The 27,243-nt window shown below is 39.9% G+C and overlaps 1 pseudogene; it reads left to right on the top strand.

Annotated features, from left to right (window-relative positions):
- Window positions 1-23,936: 23,936 nt before the first annotated feature.
- LOC139185032 (U2 spliceosomal RNA) lies at window positions 23,937-24,050 on the top strand (annotated as a pseudogene).
- Window positions 24,051-27,243: the final 3,193 nt, after the last annotated feature.

Genomic DNA, 27,243 nt, shown 5'->3' with positions numbered 1-27,243 from the left:
TGAGAAACATGCATGCAGGACAGGAAGCAACAGTTAGAACCGGACATGGAACAACAGACTGGTTCAAAATTGGGAATGATGTACATGAAGGCTGTATATTGTCACCCTGCTTATTTAACTTCTATGCAGTGTACATCATGTGGGATGCAGGGTAGAATGAATCACAAGCTGGAATCAAGGTTGTCAGGAGAAATATCAACAACTTCAGCTAATGCAGACGATACCACTCTAATGCCAAAAAGTGAAGAGACCCTAAAGAGCCTCTGATGAGAGTGAAAGAGAAAAGTGAAAAAGACAGCTTGAAATTTAACATTAAAAAACTAAGATCATGGCATATGACCCCATCACTTAATGGCAAGTAGAAGGGGAATATGTGGGAGCAGTGACAGATTTTATTTTCTTGGGCTCCAAAATCACTGCAGATAGTGACTGCAGCCATGAAATTAAAAGACACTTGCTTTTTGGAAGGGAAAGCTATGACAAACTTAGCATATTAGAAAACAGAGACATCACTTTGCTGACAAAGGTCCATATAGTCAAAGGTATGTGTGGATGTGAGAGTTGGAATGAATAAGCACCAAAGAATTGATACTTTCAAACTGTGGTGGTGCAGAAGAGCCTTGAAAGTCCTTTGGGCTGCAAGGAGATCAAATCAGTCAATCCTAAAGAAAATCAACCCTGAATATTCATTGGAAGGACTAATGTTTGAAGCTGAAGCCCCAATACTTTGGCTACCTGATACAAAGAACAGATTCGTTGGAAAAGACCCTGATCCTGGGAAAGATTGAAGGCAAAAAGAGAAAGGGGTGGCAGAGGATAAGGTGGGTAGATAGCATCACCAACTCAAGGACATGAATTTGAACAAACTCTGAAAGATAGTGGAGGACAGAAGAGCCTGGAGTCCTACAGTCAATGGTGGGGAGGGGGTCACAGAGTCACATGACTTAGCCACTGAACAACAACAACAGTTTTTATTTCCTATGCCACTTTATTTTACTAAAATTTAAAATCTCATTTCCATTACACTTATTAGTGCACAGTTGATCAAAACAAGACATGTATTCCATCAGTTCAGTTCAGTCGCTCAGTAGTTTCCAACTCTTTTCGACCCCATGAATCACAGCACGCCAGGCCTCCCTATCTATCACCAACTCGTAGAGTTTACCCAAACTCATGTGCATCGAGTCGGCGATGCCATCCAGCCATCTCATCCTCTGTCGTCCCCTTCTCCTCCTGCCCCCAATCCCTCCCAGCATCAGAGTCTTTTCCAATGAGTCAACTCTTCACATGAGGTGGCCAAAGTATTGGAGTTTCAGCCTCAGGATCAGTCCTTCCAATGAACACCCAGGACTGATCTCCTTTAGGATGGACTGGTTGAATCTCCTTGTAGTCCAAGGGACTCTCAAGAGTCTTCTCCAACACCACAGTTCAAAAGCATCAATTCTTCGGTGCTCAGCTGTCTTCACAGTCCAACTCTCACATCCATACATGACTACTGGAAAAACCATAGCCTTGACTAGATGGACCTTTGTTGACAAAGTAATATCTCTGCTTTTTAATATGCTATCTAGGTTGGTTGTAACTTTCCTTCCAAGGAGTAACCATCTTTTAATTTCATGGCTGCAATCACCATCTGCAGTGATTTTGGAGCCCAAAAAAATAGCAAGAGAACTCCAGAAAAATATCTATTTCTGCTTTATTGACTATGCCAAAGCCTTTGATTGTGTGGATCACAATAAATTGTGGAGAATTCTGAAAGAGATGGGAATACCAGACCACCTGACCTGCCTCTTGAGAAACCTATATGCAGGTCAGGAAGCAACAGTTAGAACTGGACATGGAACAATAGACCGGTTCCAGATAGGAAAAGGAGTACGCCAAGGCTGTATGTTGTCACCCTGCTTATTTAACTTCTATGCAGAATACATCATGAGAAACACTGGGCTGGAAGAAGCACCAGCTGGAATCAAGATTGCCAGGAGAAATATCAATAACCTCAGATATGCAGATGACACCACCCTTATGGCAGAAAGTGAAGAGGAACTAAAGAGTCTCTTGATGAAAGTGAAAGAGGAGAGTGAAAAAGTTGTATTAAAGCTCAATATTCAGAAAACTAAGATCATGGCATCTGGCCCCATCACTTCATGGGAAATAGATGGGCAAACAGTGGAAGCAGTGTCATATTGACCAATATAGTTAAACACACAAAGTAAAATTTTGTTGCTAATGCACCCTTTATTGGGACAGTACTGCTCAGTTTCAATGAATTTATGTATCCAAGAGTTGCTGGAAAGACACAAGATTCAGCAGTTATTGTATTCCTGTTTTGTGTTTTTTAAGATACAAATCCTGTGACTTCCCCGGTGGTCCAGGGGTTATGACTCCATGCTTCCTCTGCAAACGATCCCAGGTCAATCCCTGTTTGAGGAACTTAAGATCCAAAGGAGCCAAAAAACAAAATTTCTACTTTCCTTTCCTTCCCTTGTTGAATGTTTGTAAATTATCTGTGAGGAATAAAATTAAATGGTTATGCTTTTGAGGTGCCAGACTATAGGAACACCAGTGACAGTTGCAAGTCCAAGACACTCCAAGTGAAAGAGGGATTTTACATGGCTGAGAAATCTCCTGCCCAGCAGTGCTTGCTTTTCCAAGCATCTCTAGTGTGTTCTGCAATGGCTCAGGGGGTATAGAATCCAACTGCAATGCAGGAGAGACAGGATTTGCGGGTTTGATCTCTGGGTTGGGGAGATCCCCTGGAGGAGGAAATGGCAACCCACTCCAGTGTTCTTGCCTGGAGAGTTCCAGGGACAGAGGAGCCTGGCATGCTACAGTCAATGGTGTCGCGAAGAGTCGGACACGACTGAGCAACTAAGCACGCACCAGTGTATTCCAAGCATAATACATTCCTTACTACACCCCACTCTTGAAGAATGCACTGACTTCCTCCGCTTCTGTGAATGAATTTTATCAGTCCTTGTATTAGTTTTCTATTGCTGCATAACAAATTACTACAAATCTAAAAGCTTAAAACAACATTCACTCTTGAGTGCACAGTTCTGTAGATCAGAAGTCTGGGTGGGTTCAACTACATTCTATGTAAAGATCTCAGAAGGCTGAAATCAGGATCATAGCTAGGCTGGGCTGGACTCTTATCTGGAGTCTCTGGGAAATAATCTACTTCCAGACTCACTCATATTGTTGGCAGAATCTAGCTCCTTGAGGCTGTGAATCAGAAGTTCCCTGTTTCCATGCTGGTTGTCAGTAAGAGGTGGGTCTTTGCTCCCAAAGGCTATTTGCATTCCTTTTCATGAGGCCATTTCATCTTTAATTCAGCAATGGCACACTGAGTTCTTCCCATTCTCTAAATTTCTCTGACTTCTCTTGTGCTTTTGGTTGGAGACATGATTTTAAGAGCTCGTGATTAGTTCGGGCATGCCTTGATCATCTTCCTTTCTTAAGATTAACTACGCCAGCATTTATTGCTTGTAGACTTTTGGATCGCAGCCATTCTGACTGGCGTGAAATGGTACCTCATTGTGGTTTTGAGAAAAGGGAACCTTCTTACACTGTTGGTGGGAATGCAAACTAGTACAGCCACTATGGAGAACAGTGTGGAGATTCCTTAAAAAACTGGAAATAGAACTGCCATACAATCCAGCAATCCCACTGCTGGGCATACACACCGAGGAAACCAGACTTGAAAGAGACATGTGTACCCCAATGTTCATCGCAGCACTGTTTACAATAGCTAGGACATGGAAGCAATCTAGATGTCCATCAGCAGATGAATGGATAAGAAAGTTGTGGTACATATACACAATGGAGTATTACTCAGCCATTAAAAAGAATACATTTGAATCAGTTCTAATGAGGTGGATGAAACTGGAGCCTATTACACAGAGTGAAGTAAGCCAGAAAGAAAAATACCAATACAGTATGCTGCTGCTGCTGCTGCTAAGTTGCTTCAGTCGTGTCTTACTCTGTGCAACCCCATAGACGGCAGCCCGCCAGGCCCTGCTGTCCCTGGGATTCTCCAAGCAAGAACACTGGAGTGGGTTGCCATTTCCTCCTCCAATGCATGAAAATGAAAAGGGAAAGTGAAGGCGCGCAGTCGTGTCTCTTAGTGACCCTATACTAACGCATATATATGGAATTTAGAAAGATGGTAACAACAACCCTGTATGTGAGACAGCAAAAGAGACACAGATGTATAGAACAGTCTTTTGGACTCTGTGGGAGAGGGAGGGGGGGATGATTTGGGAGAATGGCATTGAAACATGTATAATATCATATAAGAAACGAATCACCAGTCCAGGTTCGATACAGGATACAGGAAGCTTGGGGCTGGTGCACTGGGATGACCCAGAGGGATGGTATGGGGAGGGAGGTGGGAAGGGGGTTCAGGATGGGGAACACATGTACACCCATGGCGGATGCATGTTGATGTATGGCAAAACCAATACAATATTGTAAAGTAAAAAAAAATAATAATAAATAAATAAGAAAAAAAGATCAACTACGCCAAAGAGTTGGACCATAAAGAAGGCTGAGCACTGAAGAATTGATGCTTTTGAACTGTGGTGTTGGAGAAGACTCTTGAGAATCCCTTGGACTGCAAGATCAACCCAGTCCGTCATAAAGGAAATCAATCCTGAATATTCTTTGGAAGGACTGATGCTGAAGCTGAAGCTCCAATACTTTGGCAACATGATGTGAAGAGTTGACTCATTTGAAAAGACCCTGGTGTTGGGAAAGATTGAGGGCAGGAGGAGAAGGGGAAGATAGAGGATGGGATGGTCAGATGGCATCACTGACTCAATGAGCATGAGTTTGAGCAAGCTCTGGGAGATGGTGAAGGATGGGGGACTGATGTGCTGCAGTCCATGGAGTCACAGAGAGTCAGACATGACTGAGCTACTGACAACAACAGCAATGCCAAAGGATATAACATAATCACAGAAATGAAGCATCATCATATCAATAGGTTCTGGAGATTAGAGCAGAAAAGTTCTGCCTACCATAGCCTCCCTTCTTGCTTCCTCCCCAATTTCACACTCTTTGCAAGTGTAAAATACATCCATCTGTGAGAGCCCACCTATTAAAAAAACCACACCAAACCTCATACTAAATGGTGAAAGTCTGGAGGCTTTCTCCATAAAATCAGAAACAAAATAGGCATGTCTGTGCTTACCACTTCTACTGAACATTGTCCTGGGGTCTAGAGATGACAAGAAAAAGAAGTAAAAGATAATCCTTGAAAAGAAAGAAGGAAAGCTATCTTTATTTGAAGATAATATGATTTTTTTGTATGTAGACTTTTTTCCTAAGGAATCCTAAAACTGTTAGAAATTATAAATGAGTTCAGGAAGGTTGCAGGATACAAGTTCAATATAGAAAATTTAGTTGTATTTTTATACTCTAGCAAGAAACAATTCAAACATAAAGTTAAAACAATTCCATTTACAATAGCATCAAAAAGAATAAATTACCTAGGAATAAATTTAACATAAAGGGTGTAAAACTTGTACTCTGAAAATTATAAAACATTGTTGGAGGAAATTTAAGAAACTTAACAAACTGAGAGATATTCCATGTTCGTGAATTTGAATATGCAATGTTAAAATGGCAATACTCTTAAAACTGACCTACAGATTCAAAGCAATCTCTGTCAAAATCCCAGCCAGATTTTTTTTTTTTTTTTTTACAGAAATTGACAAGTTGGGGATTTCCTGATAGTCCAGTGATTAGGACTTTGCCCTCTCACTGTTGAGGGCCTGGGTTTAATCCCTGGAGCTAAGATTTGACATGGTTCATCCAGAAAAAAAGAAAGGAAGAAAGAAATTGACAAGTTGATCCTAAACTTCATATGAAAGTGCAAAGGACCCAGAATAGACAAAATAATCTTGAAAAAGAAGAAAAATGGAGAACCCATACTCTCTCATTTCAAAACTTGCCACACAGCTGTGTGACACTGGCATAAAGATAGACATGTAATGGAATATGGTATATAGTTGAAAGTCCAGAGACAAATCTTTACCTTAATTGTCAATAGGTTTTCAATAAAGGTACAAAGACAATTCAAAATTGGGAAAGAATAGTATTTTCAATAAATGGTGTGGACACCTAGATATCCACATGCAAAAGAATGAAGCTAGGGTATTACTTCATGCACAAAAATGAACTCAAAAGAGATCATAGACCCAAATATGAGAGGTATAAAATTCTAAGGAGATAACACAGAAGTAAGTCTTCATGACTTAGGTAGCCATGTGGTTTCTTAGATATAAGACCAAAAGTGTAAGCAACAAAAGAAAAAATCAGGTACATTAGAATGACATGTAAAAAAATGAAATGAAAAAAAAAACTTTGTATTTCAAAGGACATGAAGAACTTGAAAATACAACCCAGAGAATGGAAGAAAATATTTGTGAAATATATATCTGATAAGAGGCTTATATTCAGAATATATAATAAACTCCTACAACTCAACCATAAAAAGTCAAATAACCCAATGAAAAAATTTGAAGACATTTTCTTAAGACTTATTTTTGTTGTTTTAGTCACGAAGTTGTGTCCGACTCTTTTGTGACCCTGTGGACTGTAGCCCATCCAGGCTTTTGTGTCCATGGATTTTCCATGTAAGAATGCTAGAGTGTATTGCCGTTTCACTCTCCAGGGGAGCTTCCTAACCCAGAGATTGAACCTGCACCTCCTGCATTGGCAGGTGGATTCTTTCCCAGCGAGCCACCAGGGAAGCCGCTCTCTGAAAACTACATACAAACAATATATACAAGTGGTTAATAAAGCATGTGCAATTAGGCATTAGGAAAATATTAGTCAAAACCATGACCTAAAACTTCATACCCACCAAAGTGACTTTAATTAAAAAGATGGGTAATAACAAGTGTTGATGAGGATGTGAGAGTAGGCAACTGTGTAGAGACAGAAAGTAGGTTAAGGGTTGTCTGTGGCTACGGTGGGGAAATACAAGTGACTGCTGATGGGTATGGGGTTTGGAGGGAGATGATGAAAACATTTTGTAATTAGGTGATGGTGATAATTGCATAGTCTGAATATACTAAAAATCACTGAGGTAGTATACTTTTTCATTTTCATTTTATTTTTGGCTGTGCTGCATCTTTGTTGCTGCATGAGCTTTCTCTCTAGTTGTGGCGAGCAGGGGCTACTCTCCACTTGCAGCGCTCAGGCTTCTTATTGTGATTGCTTCTCTTGTGCTGTACTTGGGCTTCAGTATTGTGGCTCCCAGGCTCTAGAGCACGGGCTCAAAAGTTGTGGCGCATGGGCTTAGTTGCTCTGAGGTATTTGAGATCCTCCTGAACCAGGGATCAAATCCATCTCCTGCACTGAAAGGTGGATTCTTTACCACTGAGCTACAAGGGAAGCCCAAGGTAGTATCCTGAGTGTGCATGCTCAATCGTGTCTGACTCTGTGTGACCCCATGGACTGTAGCCCGCCAGGATCCTCTGTCCGTGGAATTTTCCAGGCAAGAATACTGGAGTGGGTTGCTATTTCCTTCTCCAGTATGATAGTATACTTTGATGAAAAGTGTGAGCTTTATGGAATGTGAATTATATCTCAACAAGTTGTTATTAAGATAAAAAAAAAATTTAACCTGGTATCAAGGTGTGAGTGACTGGGGTGGATGAGGGAAGTAGAATAACAGGTTAAAAGATTATTGATTTCAGTGTTAGTGCAAGATCAAACCAGTCAATTCTAAAGTATATCAACCCTGAATATTCATTGCAAAGACTGATGCTGATGCTGAAGCTCCAGTACTTTGGCCACCTGATGCGAAGAGCTGACTTCTTGGAAAAGACCCTGAAGCTGGAAAGGATTGAAAGCAAAAGGAGAAAAGGACATCAGAGGATGAGATGGGTAGATAGCATCAGTGGTCATGAATTTGAGCAAATTCTGGGAGATGGTGAGGGACAGAAGGCCCGGCATGCTGCAGTCCTTGGGCTCGCAGCTAAACTACAACAGACTGTTGATTTCAGTGTTTGTGATGGCGATAGGGAGAAAAATGCAAGAACCATAACCAAAGGGAGACTTAAAGGATGTAGCAATTCCAAGGACAAAAGTAAGAAAGCAGAGAAAAAGCTTTGTTCCTGAGTAACTCAGAAAATGGTTTGACCATGAAGAAGCAAGGAACAAGAGATAGGGGCAAACTGATGCTGAGTTTGGAGTGAGGAGTGGAATGTGAAAGAGTAAAAGAAAGATGGTCAAAAGTTGTTGCGGGACTTCCCTGGTGGCCCAGTGGATAAGACTCTGTGCTCCCAATGTAGGGGGCCCCAGTTCGATTCCTGATCAGGGAACAAGATTTCACATGCCACAAATCAGAGTTTGCATGCCACATGTGACAGATCCCACAGGCTGCGACTAAGATCCACACACCCAAATACATAAATAAGTAGTTTTTCAAAAAGCCACTGAGTGCCCTTCCTTAAATCAACAGCCAACATTTATTTAAAACTCACTACATGCCAGGTACTATTTTAAGCACTTGACACATATTAATTCAATTGAAACCTTGCAGCAACTGGAGGTAGGGACTACAAATATCTCTATTTTACAGATGAAGACACTGAAGCACTGGCAAGTTAAATAATTGCTCGAAGTAGAATCTGAATGTATGCTCTGAACTTCTACACTTCTATACAGCCTTTCTAGAGTTTAACAGTAACCATTTTACAAGTAACATTCATCCCTCAATTCACAATTATTCTTCACTGACCTATCGCCTACAGACAACAAACAAATCATCATAGAGAATTTTAGTCTTAATTTATGTAATTTGGTTTTGAAATCTACCTGGAAATGAAGCAAGCCACCTTGATGGCAAAACGAACTTGCTGCCACTGGAGTTTGGCGCTTGAGGCAGATGTGAAGGGCAAGTTTAGAGGGATTCCTTTACCAGCCCTTTACCAGATCCACATCAACTCATATCCCCTCTGAGACACTGCCATCCCCTGTGAGAGAAATTCTGCTCTATTGGTCTCCCTCTGGCTCCTGTAACATATGTAGAGGATTGTCTGTCTGGAAAGCTTGAGATTTTACTTCTAGGCATTATTAGTTTTGCAGCTATCTTTCTGCCACAATTCCTAAAATGTAATTTGCAGAAGTAATTGTTTCTTTACAAATGAGGGCTCACAGTATTCCCTTGATATTTAAAATAGCTTACCCCTATCACTCACTATGAGATAATTATGTTTCCTTTATTTCATTTTTCAAAAGGAAGCTACACTCTCTGGGGTGTATTTCTTTGAATGAGGGGTCTGGGGAAAGGAGTCATACACAACCTGCTGACCCAGGCAGGGGTGCATAAGAGAGTGCCTCCTTACCTGGAGATAAGGAGCCCTCATAGCCTGTGCTCAGCCCTCCTGCCTCGTTTGCGAAGCTTTTCCTGTTCTGGGTTTGATGTGTAATTCTTTGTTCTGCTTCAAGAATGTGCATATGGCACCATGACAACCCCACTGCTGTGTTTGTTCCTGGCAGGAAGGGAAGACGATCCTTTGCCTGCATCACAGGAGGGGTGCCTGCAGACCTATGTCTGCTGTGAGACCAGATGCACTGGCCATGGGGGACCAGTGCTCACTGTTGAGGATGATCTTGTTCTGTCTCTTTCCTGTGTGAGTGAAGTGTTGTTCTGTCCAGTGCCCATGAGGGTCTCGTCTTTCTTAGCAACCCTAATACCTGCAAACCATGCAGTGGCTTGACATCCTGGGCCACTGCTTCTGGTAATGGGAGCCTCAATGCAGGAAGACTCCCTTCCTGGAGGGGGTAACAAGTGTCACTTGCTTAACAATGGCCAATACCCTACTAAAGAAGCAAGGAGACCAAATGTTAAATTTGGTCTATTAGGCTAATATCAAGCCTTCAAAGTATTGTTTTAAAATACAGATAGCCAAAAGAAAAGCCATTTGTCATCCCATCATTAAAGCACAATCACTGATAAAGTTTAGGGGCTTATCTTTCCAGTTCTTTTCTTCCTCTGTAAATATACACTTTAAAAGTATTAGGTTTACAGACAAGCTGTCAGGAGAGTACAGTATAGAGGTTTCCACATACCCAGTTTCTCTATTATTAACATCTTGTATTAGTATTTGTTAAAATTAATAGAATAGTATTAATATAGTCAACTAAGCTATGTACTTTATTCAGAGTTCCATAGTTTTTACCCAGGATCCCGTCTCTATTTCAGGATCTCATCTAGGACACCACATTATATTAGTCATCCTTTCTCCTTAGGTCTTTCTTGGCTACCACAGTTTCTCACACTTCGCTTGTTTTTAATGACCTTTACAGTTCGAATCAGGGGTACTGATCAGGTATTTTGTAGAATGTCCCTTAGCTGGAACTCCTATGATGTTTTCTCACGATTAGATTGGAATCATGAGTTGTTGAAAGGAAGACCATTCTGATTCCATCAAATCAAGGGTACAAACTATACACATGACTTTTCACTGTTGAAGTTGACCTTGATCACCTGGATTAAGTGGTGGTTGTCAAGTTTCTCTACTGCAAAGTGACTGTTCTCTCCCCATCCCCATTCTGTCCTCTTTGGAAGGCAGTCACTATGTAACCCAAACTAATGGAGTGAGAAGATGTACTCTATTTCCTTGAGGGTTGAGTGTCAGTATGGATTATTTGGGATTCTTCTGCATGGGAGATTTTTTCCTCTTATCTATCTTTATTTGTTTATCAATGTGAACCTATGAATATACTTTGAATATATATGAATATACTTTTATATACTTTGGGTTGAAATTCAATATGGCTTTATTTTCTTGCTTAATTTTCTCCAGCTTTAGCTTTGGGAGCTCTTTTAGTTGGCTCTTGTGTCCTTGCCTTTTGACATAGCCTCCCTAATTATAAGTGTGTTTGTTTATTTGTTTGAGTACTTCCTTACTTTCTGGTTCTGTAAGATGGTGTAGGCTCACCTTCAGGGTTCGATCCCTGGGTTGGGAAGATCCCTGTAGAAGAGAAAGACTACTCACTCCAGTATTCTGGCCTAGAGAATTCCATGGACTGTATAGTCGATGGGGTCGCAGAGTGCACTAGACACTACTGAGCCACTTTCACTTTCAGTTCCACTTCACCTTCATGGCCTTGGTCCTAGTCAGTCATTTCTCCAAGGAACCCTGGTCCTTTTATTAGAGAAATGGTATTAGAAAGTAAGATCTGGGTGTTAGGTGTGCTTATCATTACTGGGGTGTCATTGCTTTCAGGCCCTTTCAGCTGACAGAGCAAGCGCATAACGGTTCAATTTTAGCACATGTATAGCATAATTAGAATTGTTAACTGGTACTCATATGGGAGGGAGAAGGCAGTGGCACCCCACTCCAGTACTCTTGCCTGGAAAATCCCATGGACGGAGGAGCCTGGTAGGCTGCAGTCCATGGGGTCGCTAAGAGTTGGACATGATTGAGCGACTTCACTTTCACTTTTCACTTTCATGCCTTGGAGAAGGAAATGGCAACCCACTCCAGTGTTCTTGCCTGGAGAATCCCAGGGACAGGGGAGCCTGGTGGGCTGCCGTCTGTGGGGTCGCACAGAGTCAGACATGACTGAAGCGACTTAGCAGCAGCAGCAGCAGCAGCAGCAGCAGCAGCATATGGGAACCAATTTTGCTAACTATACCACAGTATTTCTATGCAGTTTCTTTTGCTTTTACTCTTATTGTTTCACTCATTTCTAAAGTTACTTAGCCAACACCTCTCCCCCTATTTCTTTCAGTGAAGTTGTTTCAAACGTTTATAATACAATTGGATTCTTTTATCACATTCTGCATTCCATGCTAGAATCAATCTCCTAAGTGATTTTTTTTTAATTGCATCAGTTGAGTTTTATTCTTTGTGCTGTAAAGTTCACTGAGTTTTGACAGGAGTAGGGGCTTCCTAAATTGCACTGGGAAGTGGTAAAGAATCCACTTGCCAATGCAGTAGACCTAAGAAACTCAGGTGTGATTCCTGAATAGGGAAGACCCCTAGGTTGGGAAGAATGGTAACCCACTCCAATATTCTTGCCTATAAAATTCCATGGACAGAGGAGCCTGGTGGGCTACAGTCCATGGGGTCGCAAAGGGTTGGACACGACTGAGCAACTGAGTGCACACACACACGCGTGTGCACACACACACATTATATATCCACCATTACAATTTAGTATAGAATAGTTTTACTGCTCTAACCCACCCGCCTCAAATCTCTGCCAATAATTGGTCTTTTGTTTTGCCTTTTTCAGAATGTCATAATTGAAATCATATAGTATGTAGCCTGTTCAGACTGACTTTTTTCCCTTAACAAAGTGCAGGGAATTCCCTGGTGGTCCATGGTTAAGACTCCATGCTTTCATTGCTGAGGGCATGTGTTCTATCCCTGGTTGGGGAGCTAAGATCCTGGAAGCCATGTGGTGCAACAAGAAAAGTGCATTTAAAATACGTTCACATATGTTTTATGGCTTGATAGCTCATTTCTTTTTATCACGAAATAGTATTTCACATTTTTGTCACTGAAGAAGTATTGTTGTTTATCCATTTATCTACTGAAGGACAAGTTGATTGCTTTTGATTTTCCCTTCAAAGCTGATGTAAATCTTTACATAAAGGTTTTTGTGTGGATATAAGTTTTTGGATTTTTTGAATGTGCACCAAGGCTCAGGTGGCACTAGTGGTAAAGAATCCTCCTGACAATGCAGGAGATGCAAGAGTCGCAGGTTCGATCCCTAGGTTGGGAAGATCCCCTGGAGTAGGAAATGGAAACCCACTCCAGTGTTCTTGCTTGGAAAATCCCATGGGCAGAGGAGCCTGGCAGGCTACAGCATGGGGTCACAGAGTTGGACATGACTGAGCAACTGGACATATTAGGAATGCAATTGTTAGGCTTGAAAGAAACTGCCTAACTCTCCCAAATTGCTATACCATTTTGCATTCTCACCAGGAATTAATGAGAGTTCTTGCTGTTCCACATCTTAAACAGCAATTGGGATGGTTAGTTTTTTTAATTTTAGCCATTATAACATCTGGGAGGAATATCTCATTTTTGTTTTAATTTCTACAGCTGTTGAGCATCTTTACATGTGCTTATTTGACACTTGTATACCTTCTTTGATGAGGTGTCTGTTCAGACTTTTTGCTCATTTTTTATTGGGTTGTTTGTTTTCTTATTGTTGAGTTTTAAGAGATCTTTGCATATTTTGGGTGTAAGTCCTTTATAATATATGTGAAAATATTATATAGATATTTTCTTCCTCTCTGTGACTTTTATTTTGATTTTCTTAACAGTGCATTTGACAGAGCAGAGTTTTAAAATTTTAATAAAGTCAAACTTTTTTTTATGAATGATGATTTTTGTCATTTTATCTAAAAAGTCATAACCAAATCCAGGGCCACATAGATTTTTCTCTTTAGTCTTTTTTTATTCCTATTTATTTTTATCACATGAGATTGTAATCTATACAGTACTATAATTGCTTTTTATACTTATCAATATATGTTAATTATTGTGAATATGTGTGAATATTGTGAATATATGGGAATAATTTTTCATGTTGTTAGGTATTCTTCTGAGGCATTTGGCATTGACCTCCCAGTATTATCTTATATAGAAGTACCAGTAAGCCTTAAATCAACCTTCTAATGTTGAATAAGATTGCTGTTGTTGTTCTGTCACCCAGTCGTGTCCATCTTTTTGCAACTCCATGGACTGCAGCACACCAGGCGTCCTTGTCCCTCATCATCTCTCAGAGTTTGCCCAAGTTCATGTTCATTGTGCCAGCCACCTCATCCTCTGATGCCCTCTTCTCCTTCTGCCCTCAATCTTTCCCAGCATCAGGGGCTTTTCCAATGAGTCAGCTGTTCACATCCGATGACAAAAATACTGGAGCTTCAGCTTAAGCATTAATCCTTCCAGTGAATATTTAGGGTTGATCACCCTTAAGATTTACTGGTTTGATCTCTTTGCTGTCCAAGGGACTTTCAGGAGTTTTCTACAGCACCACAGTTCGAAGCCATCAGTTCTTTGGTGAAGATATTCTTAGGTTTATAGAATCGTTTTAATATACACATTTCTAAAAAGTTGTTTCAGGTTTAAATTTGTTAGACTAAATAAGGAATTTTAGTCTCTGGATTGAAGAAAAAATCTATATTCTTTTTCTTCTCTCTATAATTATGTAGTGCATCTATGCTATGTGTGAGGTTCATTAGTAGTTCACACCATTAGACTTTGGAGATGCTTCAGTGAACTGGAGTCCCTGCACTTCAGGAGGCTAGTGGAAGAGTCAAAACAAAAGAGAGCTAATATGATTTCTGATAGTAATAATTATAGCAAAGGATAATATAAAAGAGAGTAAAGGAGTAATGACAGACCATGGGTACTGGGACCCAAGACAAGGAGGAGAATGAACACATTAAAAACTAATACATTGGAAGAGGGTGATGTTAGGGGAAAAAAAAATCTTGCTGAGGTTTCTGAATTGCTATAGTGGCATTAAAGGAAGAGGGACTGGAGGTTAGAGAAAATATAGAGTTTGAATTCAAAGGAGAAGCAGTTCTGAGAGATGGTGATGTCCTCAATGCGATGTGGGAAGGAATAAATGGAATGACAAAGGCTATGATCAATGGAACGCTGAGGAACCAGGAGTCTAGGGCCCAGGAGGGTGATCCATATGAAGACGCACTGGCTGCTGGCTGTACTTGGAGAGCTGAGGAGTAACGTGAGCCATACACTCTGCAGAATAGAGTGGAGTGAATGGAGATGAGAGCTGACAGAGATGAGGACGGGCCACAGTGATACAGCCAAATGGCAAGGTTCTAAACTAAGCAGGCCTTACTATTAAGTAGGATAAAATAATGATCTGGAAGTGGAATGCATGATTTAAGAAAATGCTAACCCTACTTCAAGACCCTTGGGTATAAAGTTAGTTAGAGAGTGAGCTAGAATGATCTCCTGAAGGCTGATAATCTTTGGGAACAGCAATCTTAGTGGGGATAGGTTTTAAGACAGGGCAAAGGGATAGAAGATGCTTTTTGTGAATAGTTAACAGATGGAAGGGAGCTTGTTTTAGTGAAAAATTGGGGCAGGGAGAGGAAGCACAGAGAAATATTGAGACATGAATGGAGAACATAGAAAGTAAGATTTGCTTCTGTTTGGGGCTAGGTCCAAGGAAAACAACAGGCCTCAAGGTTTTAACAGAACCCTTGGTGTCAGTTGGAGGCAGTTGGAGGCTCAAGGTGAAGCTCATCATTGATACCTCATTGTGGCAGAGCTCATGTCAGGTCAAGTGGAGGTCATTGTTGGCAGAAGCTGTAAACAAAGCTGTACTGCTAAAATAAATGGCATAAACTAAACTGTAGGCAGTTGGTGATATTTGAAGGAGAACAAAACATTTTAGGCACTCTCAAGCCCTTCAGAAATACCCATTTATCCTCAAATAATTGATTCATTGCAAGTCACTCAGATTTTATTCAAAATAATTCCTTTAAGAAACTTTGTGTAATTATAATTCCTTCCCTACTTCCTGATAGTGTATACCCGAAAACAAGGAAACTATATTTATTTAAATATGTTTGTTGTGGAATGAATGTCTGTGTTCCCCTCAATTTCACATGTTGAAATACTATCCCCCTAGTTAGGGAATTGGGGATTGACATGTACCCACTGCTATATTTAAAACTGATTGAAAAAAAATAGGATAACCAAGAAAAACCTACAGGGAACTCTGCCCAATGTTAAGTGGCAGCCTGGCTGGGAGGTGAATTGGGGAGAAAATGGATACATATATACATATAGCTGAGTTTCTTTGCTGTCCACCAGAAACTATCTCAACATTGTTAATTGACTATATTTTTCAATACATAGTAAAAAGTTTAATAAAATGTTTAAAAAGAAAGTTACCATATTTAAAATAGAATTTACAATCTTATCCCTCTTTAAAAAAAAAAAAAGCAATCTTATCCTCCAATGTGATGATATAAGGAGGGGGGCCTTTGGGAGGTGATAAGGTTGTGAGAGTAGAACGCTCATGGATGAGATTAGTGCCCTTCTTAAAGAGACTCCACAGAATTCCCTCACTTCTTCCAGCGTATGAGGACACAGTGAGAAGATGACTGTCAGTGAGCCAAAAAGTGGGCTCTTACTGAACACCAGATACACAGATGGCTTGACTTCGGACTGGGCAGCCATTTCTCCAGTGAGAAACAGAAGTTGTTGTTTAAACCATCCCGTCTATGATGCTTTTGTTATGGCAGCCTGAATGGACTAAGATCATGCTTAGTAACTTCAAAATTACCCTGACTACCCTCTCCTCGTATCGTTACCTGCTGCTCCCCTCCCCTAATGGCTGTTTTCCTTGGCCTTGGCGCAAAAACAAAAAACAAAAAACCTCTTTTTAAAAAAAAAGATTTACTTATTTACTTAATTTTTGGCTGCCATCAGTCTTGGTTGCTGCACTAGTTCTCTCTAGAAAGCATGGGCTCTAGGTGTGCGGGCTTCAGTAGTTGTGTTTCACGGGCTCTAGCACAGGTGTTGTGGCGCACGGGCTTACTTGCCCCATGGCATGTGGGATCCTCCCAGATCAGGGATTAAACTTGTGTCCCTAAGTTGGCAGGTGGACTCTTTACCACCAGACCACCAGGGAAGCGCAAGGAGCAACTCATCTTCTGTGTTCTCCGGTCATGTCCCAGTATTTCTCTGTGCTTTCTCTCCCCTTCTCCAATGTGTCTGGCAATTTAGGCTGGAGGAGGACTCTGGGGCCTGAAGAAAAGCAGAGTTGGCTAACTCACTTCCACAGGGAAAGGAGTATCAGTGCCCAAGGGAAGGGTATTCATCCTTTTCCCAAAACTGGAAATGGGAAGTTACTTTTTTTAACCCATATAAGCTTTTTTAACTATAGAAGTCCTCTTCGTCCTATAGGAATGGCAGTTATTAAGCCATTTCCCAGTGCCTGAAACATTATTGTTTAGGTTCACTAAATGCTACTCCAGTGTTAGAGAAGTAATAACTTCCAAATGGATTTGCCCCATGATGTGGAAATAGTTTTGGACTTGAAAGAAGTTGAATCTAAATGTATTGTTGTTGCTAATAAAGTTGCTGTGTGAGAAAAAGTTACATCGAAGATTTGTGTTTTGTGGAGCTGTTTGTCTTAAAAGAGAGTATGGCAGTAAATACAGTTTGGATATGTGTAATAATAGATAAAATAATTATTTAAAATATTATAAAGTTATATGTTTAAAATAATAAATAATTATTAAATGTGTGACTACAACATAATTAAAATCATTCAGGAATTCCTGTTATATTTAGCACAATAATATTTTATAAAAAAAATTTTAGGAGCAACATATTATTGCCAAAGTATTAAGATATCATTTAGCAATTATTTGCCATTTTTTTAAGTCAATCAATTATATTTAAATTATTTGTCAAGAATTTGGTCTAAGTGTTGTAAATGCATTATTGCTTCCAGTTAGAATTTTCAGCTCAAAAGCTGATGGTCTTTTCAGTAATAGAAACCTTGAGAGAGTCTGGCCATTGCCTTGGCTAAGAGAAAGAAGCCTTTATAAACAAAGACAGTAGCTTCACATGTGAATGAGGACTTGAGATCTAGGAAGAAAAGTTCAGGTTCAAGTGGCCAGGAGAGAAAATCTTCAGGTTCCACAAGGTTAGTAAAAAAATTATTGTTGTTTAGAAAAAGGTGAATTGTTAAGGTAGACACCCTGTGCTAACAGGAGAAAGGAGAAATTGAAATGTGAATATGCTAAAGCTTACAGGTGCAGTTGGCTTCACTGATACTGTCTTTTGATCTGAAAGATGAAAGTACATTTGTGTGGGTGGGAATGCCCCAGGGTGAAAAAAACAAAAACAGTGAACCTGTGGTTGTGTGGTATGAGGTCCAATATGCCCAAAGAACATTCTACAAAGTGACTCAGGTTCTTGACGCTGTTGGTCAAGGAAGTAGTCAGCTTATCCAAGCATCTCAGTATAGCACTTTTGTTAAGAATAACGGAACCTATACACAGAAATGAAAATTAGATACATATAAAGAGTCGTAAATGGTCTGGAACTGAGACTTGTCTGAATGCAATGTGTGAAATGTGTAATTCCCTCAAGTGACTGTTTGCACCCAGTAATATATATAGGGACCAAAGAATCTGAAAACAACAATAACAGTAACCTCTTTTGAACTGTTTAGGTCTTCCCTGGTGGCTCAGATGGTAATGCAGGAGACCCAGATTCGATCCCTGGGTAGAGAAGATCCCCCGGAGAAGGGAATGGCTACCCACTCTAGTATTCTTGCCTGGAGAATTCCATGGACAGCCTGGGAGGCTACAGCCCATGGGGTCGCAAAGAGTCGAACAGGACTGAGTCACTAACACTTTCACTTTCTTTTTTTTTTTCACTCTTGGAACTGTGATTTCCAGGGAAGTTCAGAAATTTAGATATATCTTATGGGTAATGGGGATGGAAGACAATGGAATTCAGGTTTCATGAAGCAGCACTGAAGATGCTTAGGGTATGATGAAGTCGTGATTTCGTGATTGCAGGCATAATACAGAGGATGTTACACACACTTGAATCTGTCCCTCTGCAGCCAGTAAGAGGGCTCCTTGGAGGAAGCATTTGTGTTCTCAGCTCAAAAGAGTCTATGGAACTCCCAGGACACCAGATGAGAGAGCTTTAAGAATCTGTACTTAGCATGACAGAAGCCCACGTGGCACACTTAGGCCAGAAAGGGTGACAGTTCTGAACCACAGAAGCCAGCAGAGATGAAGATTGCAATCAGGTGAGGTTATTGGTTCTCTGATTGCTAATCACAGATCATATGATTGTCTAGTAACCACAGGAATGGCTTTGTGATGTGTGTGGTAGATGTCGCTATCTCTGATCCTTGTGCTCTCCAGCTATGTTCTTCCTCTCAGATCATCATTCTGTACACTATAGAATTGAGGCTGGGAGTTAGGTGAAATAGCAAAGGGTGTCAACCTCCTTCCTTTGGAAGAACAACTTGCAAATTGCAATGGAAGTTGAAAATGGATTCACCCCTTGTATAGGCCAATGAAACTTCCCATGTGACACCAATAGCTTCCTACTTGCAGTGCCTCAGGAATAATTTAGGAGCATTTCTATATAACCATTTCATGCCTGATATCATGTGGAATATTGCTTGCTCCAAATTGTGTCTCTTCCAACTAGGATATCTTTGGTCACAGAGCCTGAATTCCCTGGGGACCTGAGACAGTTTTGAGGATTGGCTCTACCCTGCTGACCATCCTGTAGTATTTACACAGATTTAATCTTTCAGTACATCCAGAGAATTATTAGTTCCCAGGGATGCTATAATGTGGTCCCTATAATTTTGTAAATCACTCGGTTAAACGATGTTAAGCGGGTTCCCTTCCTGCAAGACTTCTGAGTCTTAGTACACTAATATCAGTTGGAACAGGAAATGATATGGTATTCAGAATATATTTGAATATTTCTCATGGAATGTTCATTAACATTCCTTTCTCACAGAATTCTTATTAATAGTTTGTGGGACAATTCTGTTTCAAGGAGTACAGTTTGAAAAATACTGTTTTATAGAAATTTAAAAAAACCTTAGTATGACCTTTTGAATTAAAAAAAAAAAAAGTCCTATCAATCCCTGGCAGAGCTGAGCTATTATTTCTAGGTGAAATTCCAACTTCATTAACACAATTATATTAGGCAAATTACCTCTCTGAGCCTGTGGGGACAATCTGTCACCTCCTGTTTTAAAATTCCAAATGATTCCCTTGGGAATTAACATCTAGTCCACTGTAAGAAAAACAAATTCTTCTCCATGGAAGAACTCCAACTGCTTTATTATATATTCATGGTTACATATTTTTCCTACTTTAATGAGTTTTGTTTATGAAAAAAATCACTAACTGAATTGAAAAACGACATTGCCTAGGTCTCACTGTTAAGTTTTAGAAATGTATTTTATTATAATTTGGTATAGTAGAACAGTCATTTTCCAGGAGGATAATTGTCTGAATCAGACCTTTATTCTAGTCAAATATAGGAGCAAGCAACCAAGAACTAATGTCCCCGTGGCTTATAACTGTATGATTTACCTTCTCAGACGGTGGCTAGAAATGTGAACTTTCTGGTGCTTTAACGTTCACTAGGATAGGGAGATAGCTGGGCTTGTGGGTCTCTCTAAGGAAAATAGAATCGTATGACCTCCAGGTATTTGTGATTGCGAACAGTTGTTTCCAAAGCTGTGGATAATGTAATGTGTGATATAAAGAAGGGCAAAAAATGAGCGTGTGTTTTTTGACTGGAAGGTTGAGAGCAAGCCGTTTCGATGTGTACTTTTTGACTTGATGTTTGTGACCCCAAACTAGGGGTCTTCAAACCTGTTACCTTTAGCTGTCTAACAAATGATTACTTCATTGACCAAAGCAATCTAGCAACAACAATTTTTTTTTTAATCAGGATCTCTTTTAAAATGCCACACTAAATATATGCTATTCAATCTAAATATTTTCAAAAGACTTTTTAAAGCAACAAAGTCTTTGCTTTTATGAAATGATACTAGGTAGTTGGATATTGTGTTAGTTAATATGAGCTAGGTTTGCTGTGTTAACAAACAACTCCAAAATCCAATGACCTACACCCGAAAGATTTATTTTTCATCCACACCACATTAACATCATGGGTAACCTACAACTCTCTCTCCATCATCTTTGGGATCAGGCTGGTGCAATAGGGTCAATCTGGAGTATTGCCAGTTTTATTATGGAGGGAAAGGAGACAGTAACTCATGTGTTGGCTCTTAAAGCTTCTGTCCAGAAGTGACATTTATCACTTTGAATATTTTAACAGCCAAGAACAAATCACAAGATCAAGCCTTCCATCAATGGGATAGAAAAATATCATCCTTTCCCAGATAGGAGCAGTGAATACTTTTGAATAAGAATGCATTCCACCATGGAGCCCCTGGGGTTGTTTTAGAAGGACATGGGTTATAGAGCATGAAAGACTCAAGAACTCATTGCTATCATGGAAGCCATCTGGGTGCAACTCCAGTCTAGAGCCTCTTGAGTTGGGCAGTTCAGGCCTTTGCTTCTCCTACATGCACCATTCCTGTCATGCTCCAGAGTGCCCTTGCTCCCCAAGGCAGGCTTAGAAGTATTCTGGTTGGGTCCGGACAAATGGTACAACATCATCTTTGCTTTAGAGGTTTTCTGGGCCACCAGGACAACTGTGTAGCCTGGGATGGACTGAAGGCTGGCTTTCAAGGGCCAGAAACATCCAGGTGTCAGTGCCACCTTCTTGTCATCATGGTACCAACCTTTTGCCATGGATACTCCCTGACCCATATCTATGCTCATAAAATCCTGGGTGTGTGTAGTGATAAAGACCTAAAATCTACACAGCTCTTTCTAAAGAGCCAAAGGAGCCCTTCATAAGAACAGGCCTCAAAAACTTTGTGGACATCCCAGAATTTCTGAGCTCAGGGTGGGGCAGGGAGGAAGAGGTAGGCTGAGTGAAGATGACTTTATTTCATCCAGAACCATGGTTTTATCCAGAGTGACTCCATTTTTACCTGTTTCCATAATCGAGAACTCTCACAAGATTGAGTTTGAAACCACAGCTAGGAGAGGTTGAAGTCAAATGCCTGAATCAGTTAAGGAGAAGATTAAATTTAAGGAATTTTCCATTTATAGAGATCTACAGAGCCTCTTTCATTACAAGAAGATTTTATACATTTCATTTATATATTCAGCCTTTCCGTTTAAACCCATTTTCTTTATGCCTATCATTCACAGTCATCCGGAACAGAAAAGCAGCACTTTATGTGTGTCAAAAAACCTTTCTGTTCCTCTTCTGAAAGCACTTCTTTGGGGACTTTTAAGTTTTGTTGCTGTTCAGTCGCTAAATTGGTGCCCAACTCTTTGTGGCCCTGTGGACTACAGCTCACCAGGCTCCTCTGTCCTCCATAGTCTCCTGGATTTGCTCAGATTCATGTTCATTGAGACAGATGCTATCTAACCATCTCATCCTGTGCTGCCCCCTTCTCTAAAAGTTAATATATAAATTTTAAAGTTTATATTTATATAAAATATATAAACAAATATTTTAATATAGAGATTTATTTTTATTTATTTTGAAGCAGTCACAGACTTACAGAACATCTACAGGACAATTTCAAAGAATTGTTTTTGACCCATTTGAGAGTAAGCATCCTGTTACTTGAGTTAATTTTTTACAAACAAGGACATTTTCCTACATAAGCACAATACAACCATGGTTATTAGTTTGCTAGGGTTGACATGACAAAATATCCCAGACTGGGTGGCTTAAACAACAGCAGCTTATTTTGCTGTCAGTTCTGGAGGCTAAAAGTCCATGATCAAGGTGTTGGCAGGTTTGGTTTCTTCTAGGTCTCATTTTCGGAGAAGGCAATGGCACCCCACTCCAGTACTCTTGCCTGGAAAATCCCATGGATGGAGGAGCCTGGTAGGCTGCAGTCCATGGGGTCTCGAAGAGTCGGACACGACTGAGCGACTTCACTTTCACTTTTCATTTTCCTGCATTGGAGAGGGAAATGGCAAGCCACTCCAGTGTTCTTGCCTGGAGAATCCCAGGGACAAGGGAGCCTGGTGGGCTGCTGTCTATGGGGTCGCACAGAGTCGGATACGACTGAAGCAACTTAGCAGCAGCAGCAGCATCAGGTCTCATTTTTTGGCCGGCAGGTGGTCTTCATCTCTGTATGTCTTCACATGGCCTTTCCTCTGTGCATGCACATTGCTGGTGTCTCTCCGAAGGTCCTAATCTCATCTTCTTAATAAGCACACCAGTCAAATTGGAACACCAGGAAAGTCCCATCCCAACAACCTCATTTTCACTTAATCACCTTTTAAAGGTCCTATTTCCAAATATAGTCACTCTCATAGGTACTGGGAGTTAGAGCTTCAACATTGAATCTGAGAAGGTTTGAATTTGAGAAGGGACATAATTCAGCTCATTACAACCACCAGAGTCTGGAAATTAACAGGAATAAAGTACTATCTAATCTTCAGACTCCAGTTGCCAAATGCCCTAATAATGCTTTATAACAAAAGAATCCAGCTCAGAATCATGGGCTGCATTTAGTAATCAGGTCTCTTTAGTCTCATTCCATCTAGACCACTTTCTTGGTTTTTCCTTGACTCTCATGGCCTTGATACTTTTGAAGTTATAGGTCAGTATTTTTGTAGAATATCCATAAGTTTGTTTTGTCTCATATATCTTCATGATTTAATTCAGATTAAATCTTAGCAGGAGCATCACAGAAGTGATGCTTGCTTCTTCTCATTGCATTCTAAGAGGTGGTACCAACCCTGATTTGTCCCATCACTGATGATGTTAACTTTCCCTTGATTTAGGTGATGTCTGCAAGGCTTCCCAAGCTTATTTTTTTTTCTTTCATGTGTGTGGGGATGTGCCCTGAGACTATGTAAATGCCAGTTCCTCATCAGATGTTCAGTTTATTTGTTTATAACTGTATTGTCTCAGGTTTTCCTAGTTCAGTGAGTTAAAATCTAGTAGCACTATTATTTATTTTGATGATCTAATTGTCTCCACTTTGGCCAGTGGGAGCCCCTTCAAGATAATTTCTCTGTCCTCTAAAAATATCTCATTTATTCTGTGAGCATTTTCTGGCATAAGTTGTTCTAGGCTCATCTTAACATTTAGCCTGTTTCAGCCCTGGAACAGGAACCCTGGTTCCTTTCATTGAGTAATTGTATTTAGATGTGTTTTAACAACAATATGCCTAAATCCATCTGTTTGAATAGTATTCTATTGTAACAATAGGATATTGTTAATAGTATTGACAATAAATATTATTGCCTCTTCATTCTTGACTTCTACAGAAACGTGTGATCTGAAGAGGTTACCACTAATCTTTTCTGTGTCTTGGCATTTTGGCTAAGATCAAGTGTAGTATCTGTTCTCATCAGCTTAAGTCTGGTATGTCCTCTATCCAGGCTTCCCAGGTGGCAATAGTGGTAAAGAACCCATCTGCCAGTGCAGGAGGCATAAGACACACAGGTTCAGTCCTGTGGAGGGCATGGCAGCCCATTCCAGGTTCTTGCCTGGAGGATCCCATGGACCAGAGCCTGGAAGGGTCTATAGCGTCGCAAAGAATCGGACACAACTGAAGTGACTTAGCACATGTCCTCTATCCAGGGCTTCCCAGGTGGCTCAGTGGTAAAGAATCCACCTGCAGTGCAGGCGACCCGGGTTTGATCTCTGTGTTGGGAAGATTCCCCTGGAGGAGGAAATGGCAACGCACTCCAGTATTCTTGCCTGGGAAATCCCATGGATAGAGGAGTCTGGCGGGCTGCAGTCCTTGGGGTCACAAAAGAGTTGGACATTCTTGAGCAACTGAGCACACACACATATAGGGGAATATACAGATGTAGTAATGTGTATAAAGGAAAGAACACAACCAGATATCTATATATAAATTAGCATAGATGAGTCCTAGTTCTGGAATTTACTTCTGGGAAAGAAATGAATCTCATTTATTTCCAACAGAAAATTAGATAAGAAATCCAATTATTTTCCCAAATCCCACTTTCATTCTTCAAATCAGTCCATTAGAGAGGTCACATTGTTCCTTTCAGAATCCACAGCTTGAATTTCATAGCAGAGCCAATATATGGCCACTCCTAAAACTAAAGTATGAAATGTCATCTATTTGGAATGTGATTTTAAAACATTGGCCTTAGGGGCCTCTTCCCACACAAGGACAATCGCATCTAAGTTAAAAACACTTGACCTGAAGGGGTGCTTCCTTTTGTTTATTTTTCACTTCTTACTGAGAAAATAGTTCTGATTTTCTTGAATTCTCTTTGAGGCAGTTGGAAAAATAACATGATTATTTCTATTCTTGGTTTCAAAACTGTTCTTTTTCTCTTTCCTTCATTATGCTTCTCACTTCCTTTTGTCCTTCTCCTTCCTTGCCTGGCTCAGCTTTTTCAGTTCACATCCTCTCTGGATACAGTCAGAGTCATCAGTGGTGGAAAAATGTGACTGCCAGGAAGTCTCCATTCATTTTTAAAAGTAAATAGCTTGACAGCCTTTTAATTTACACCCTTGTCAGAGATGGCATGGAACATTTTAGCTTTGTTACTGATTACTGACATTTAACTCCATCGAACAGTGTGGAAGATGAAATCCAAAACTTCATATTGGTAAAGAGACATATTAATTTCTTTACAATATGTGTCTTTTAAAATTCTTCTTTCAGAATGAATTCTGTGGCCATAAAAATTATATGTTAACATTAAGTAGACCATAATTTTCCAAAAAATGAAGTATTCTTGTTTCTTAAACTCGCAAATAAATGATGCTTACTCCAAGAAATGTCATAAGTAATTTGCAAAAGAACATATAAAATGTAAGGTGTATTAAAATCCATATTGAATACAATTTAGTTTTCCCTGATAATTTAGGTTTGTTGTAATCAACAAATACTTAAAAAGGAAAGCAAATATTGTGGGCAATAATTGAGGTATGTAAATCTTTTTTCTTCCATTAAGATGATGACAGCCTTCTAAAAAGAAAAAGTCTTTCTTTTAGAAGCTGTGACCATGGCTTTCTAGGAATAGAATTTTTTGAGAACTCTAAAAACATGTTTCTTCCATGCCAAAAAAAAAAAAAAAAAACTACTTTTGGACAATGGGCTTGTTAGCAAAAACCTAGCAGGTATATTATCTATAAGTTCAATCTTCAACTTCTGGTGTTTGTGAACAGGTCTCTCATACTATGATGAATGAAGTCATAGACACTGCTTAAAAATGGGCAGATTTTAGAATAATTTCATTTTTGCAATTTTGGTTTCTGTGACTCAGGAATCATATTTCTCTCATATGGTGCTTGATAAATTTCAGTGTATACACTGTAGTTCATATCCAGCCTTAGCCTGGTTCTTTTAAATTGTCTAGGGACTTGTCTAAAAGAATGTTTAGAATATACTCTGTGACGCATAAACCATTTAATTTAAAGGTCAATGGAAATGTAAAAATCCAAATACACATTAGAAAGTATAATCAAATAGCAAGTCAGAATTCATTTCCTCTTATTTTTCATCCTCATTTCTTTTGAAACATAAATCAGTTCTTTAGGCTAACAAGCATTTACAAACTAACATATATTTGATGTTAGCAGTTATGCCAACATATTATCATGCATTTAGATTCTTTTAAAATTTTTACAAAGGAAGATTTTTCATCTTCATCCCTTCGGGCTATTGTAACAGAATCCCATAGACTGGCACCTAAACAACAGAAACTTATTTCTCACAGTTCTAGAAGCTGGGAAGTCTAAGATCAAAGCATTGGTAAATTTGGTGTCTGGTGAGGACTCACTTCCTGTTTCATAGATGGCCATCTTCTTACTGTGTCTTCAGATAAAAGAAGGGGCAAGGGAATTCTCTAGAGTCTCACTTATTTATAAGGGCACTAACCCTGCTCCTGAGGGCTTCACTCTCATGACCTCATTACCTCTCTAAGGCCCAACCTTCAAATATTACCATCACACTGAGGATTGGATTTTAACATATGTACTTTTTGGGGGGATACAGACATTCAGAAGTCATATTCTTTCTGATAAAGAACATTTAATATAGTCACCTGTTCACAGAAGGCTGAATAATAACTATAGCTCAATTATGACTCCTGTTTATTGAGCATGCGTGCTAAGTTGCTTCAGTTGTATCCTCCTCTTTGAGACCCTATGGACTATATAGCCTGCCAGGCTCCTCTGTTCATGGGCTTCTCCAGGCAGGAATACTGGAGTGGGTTGTTATACCCTCCTCCAGGGGATCTTCCCAGTCCAGGGATTGAAACTGTGTCTCTTTATTTCTCCTGCACTGGCAGGCGGGTTCTTTACCACTAGTGCCACCTGGGAAGCATTATTGGCTTTTTCATATATCTCTCATTTAATTCTTATGGCAGGTCTACAAGGTAAATAATATTATGTCTGTTTTATAGGTGAGGAAACTGAGGCTCACTGGGCCTTAAGTAGCTTTCCCATTATCTCACAGAAAATGATGAGATGATGGAGAAACCCAAGTCTTACTAATTAAAAAATGCATAAGAATGCTTTTCTTTACATCAACAGTCTCTGAACGAGCCTGCCAATGCAATTTGACGTATTTTCTGTCTTAGACCTGCTCTCACTACCCATGTACTGAAACATGAACCCT

The sequence above is a fragment of the Bos indicus genome, chromosome 9, assembly GCF_029378745.1.
Source record: "Bos indicus isolate NIAB-ARS_2022 breed Sahiwal x Tharparkar chromosome 9, NIAB-ARS_B.indTharparkar_mat_pri_1.0, whole genome shotgun sequence".
Taxonomy (NCBI): Eukaryota; Metazoa; Chordata; class Mammalia; order Artiodactyla; family Bovidae; genus Bos; species Bos indicus.
Note: the sequence above shows the minus strand (reverse complement) of the source record. Positions and strands in the feature narration are given on the sequence as shown.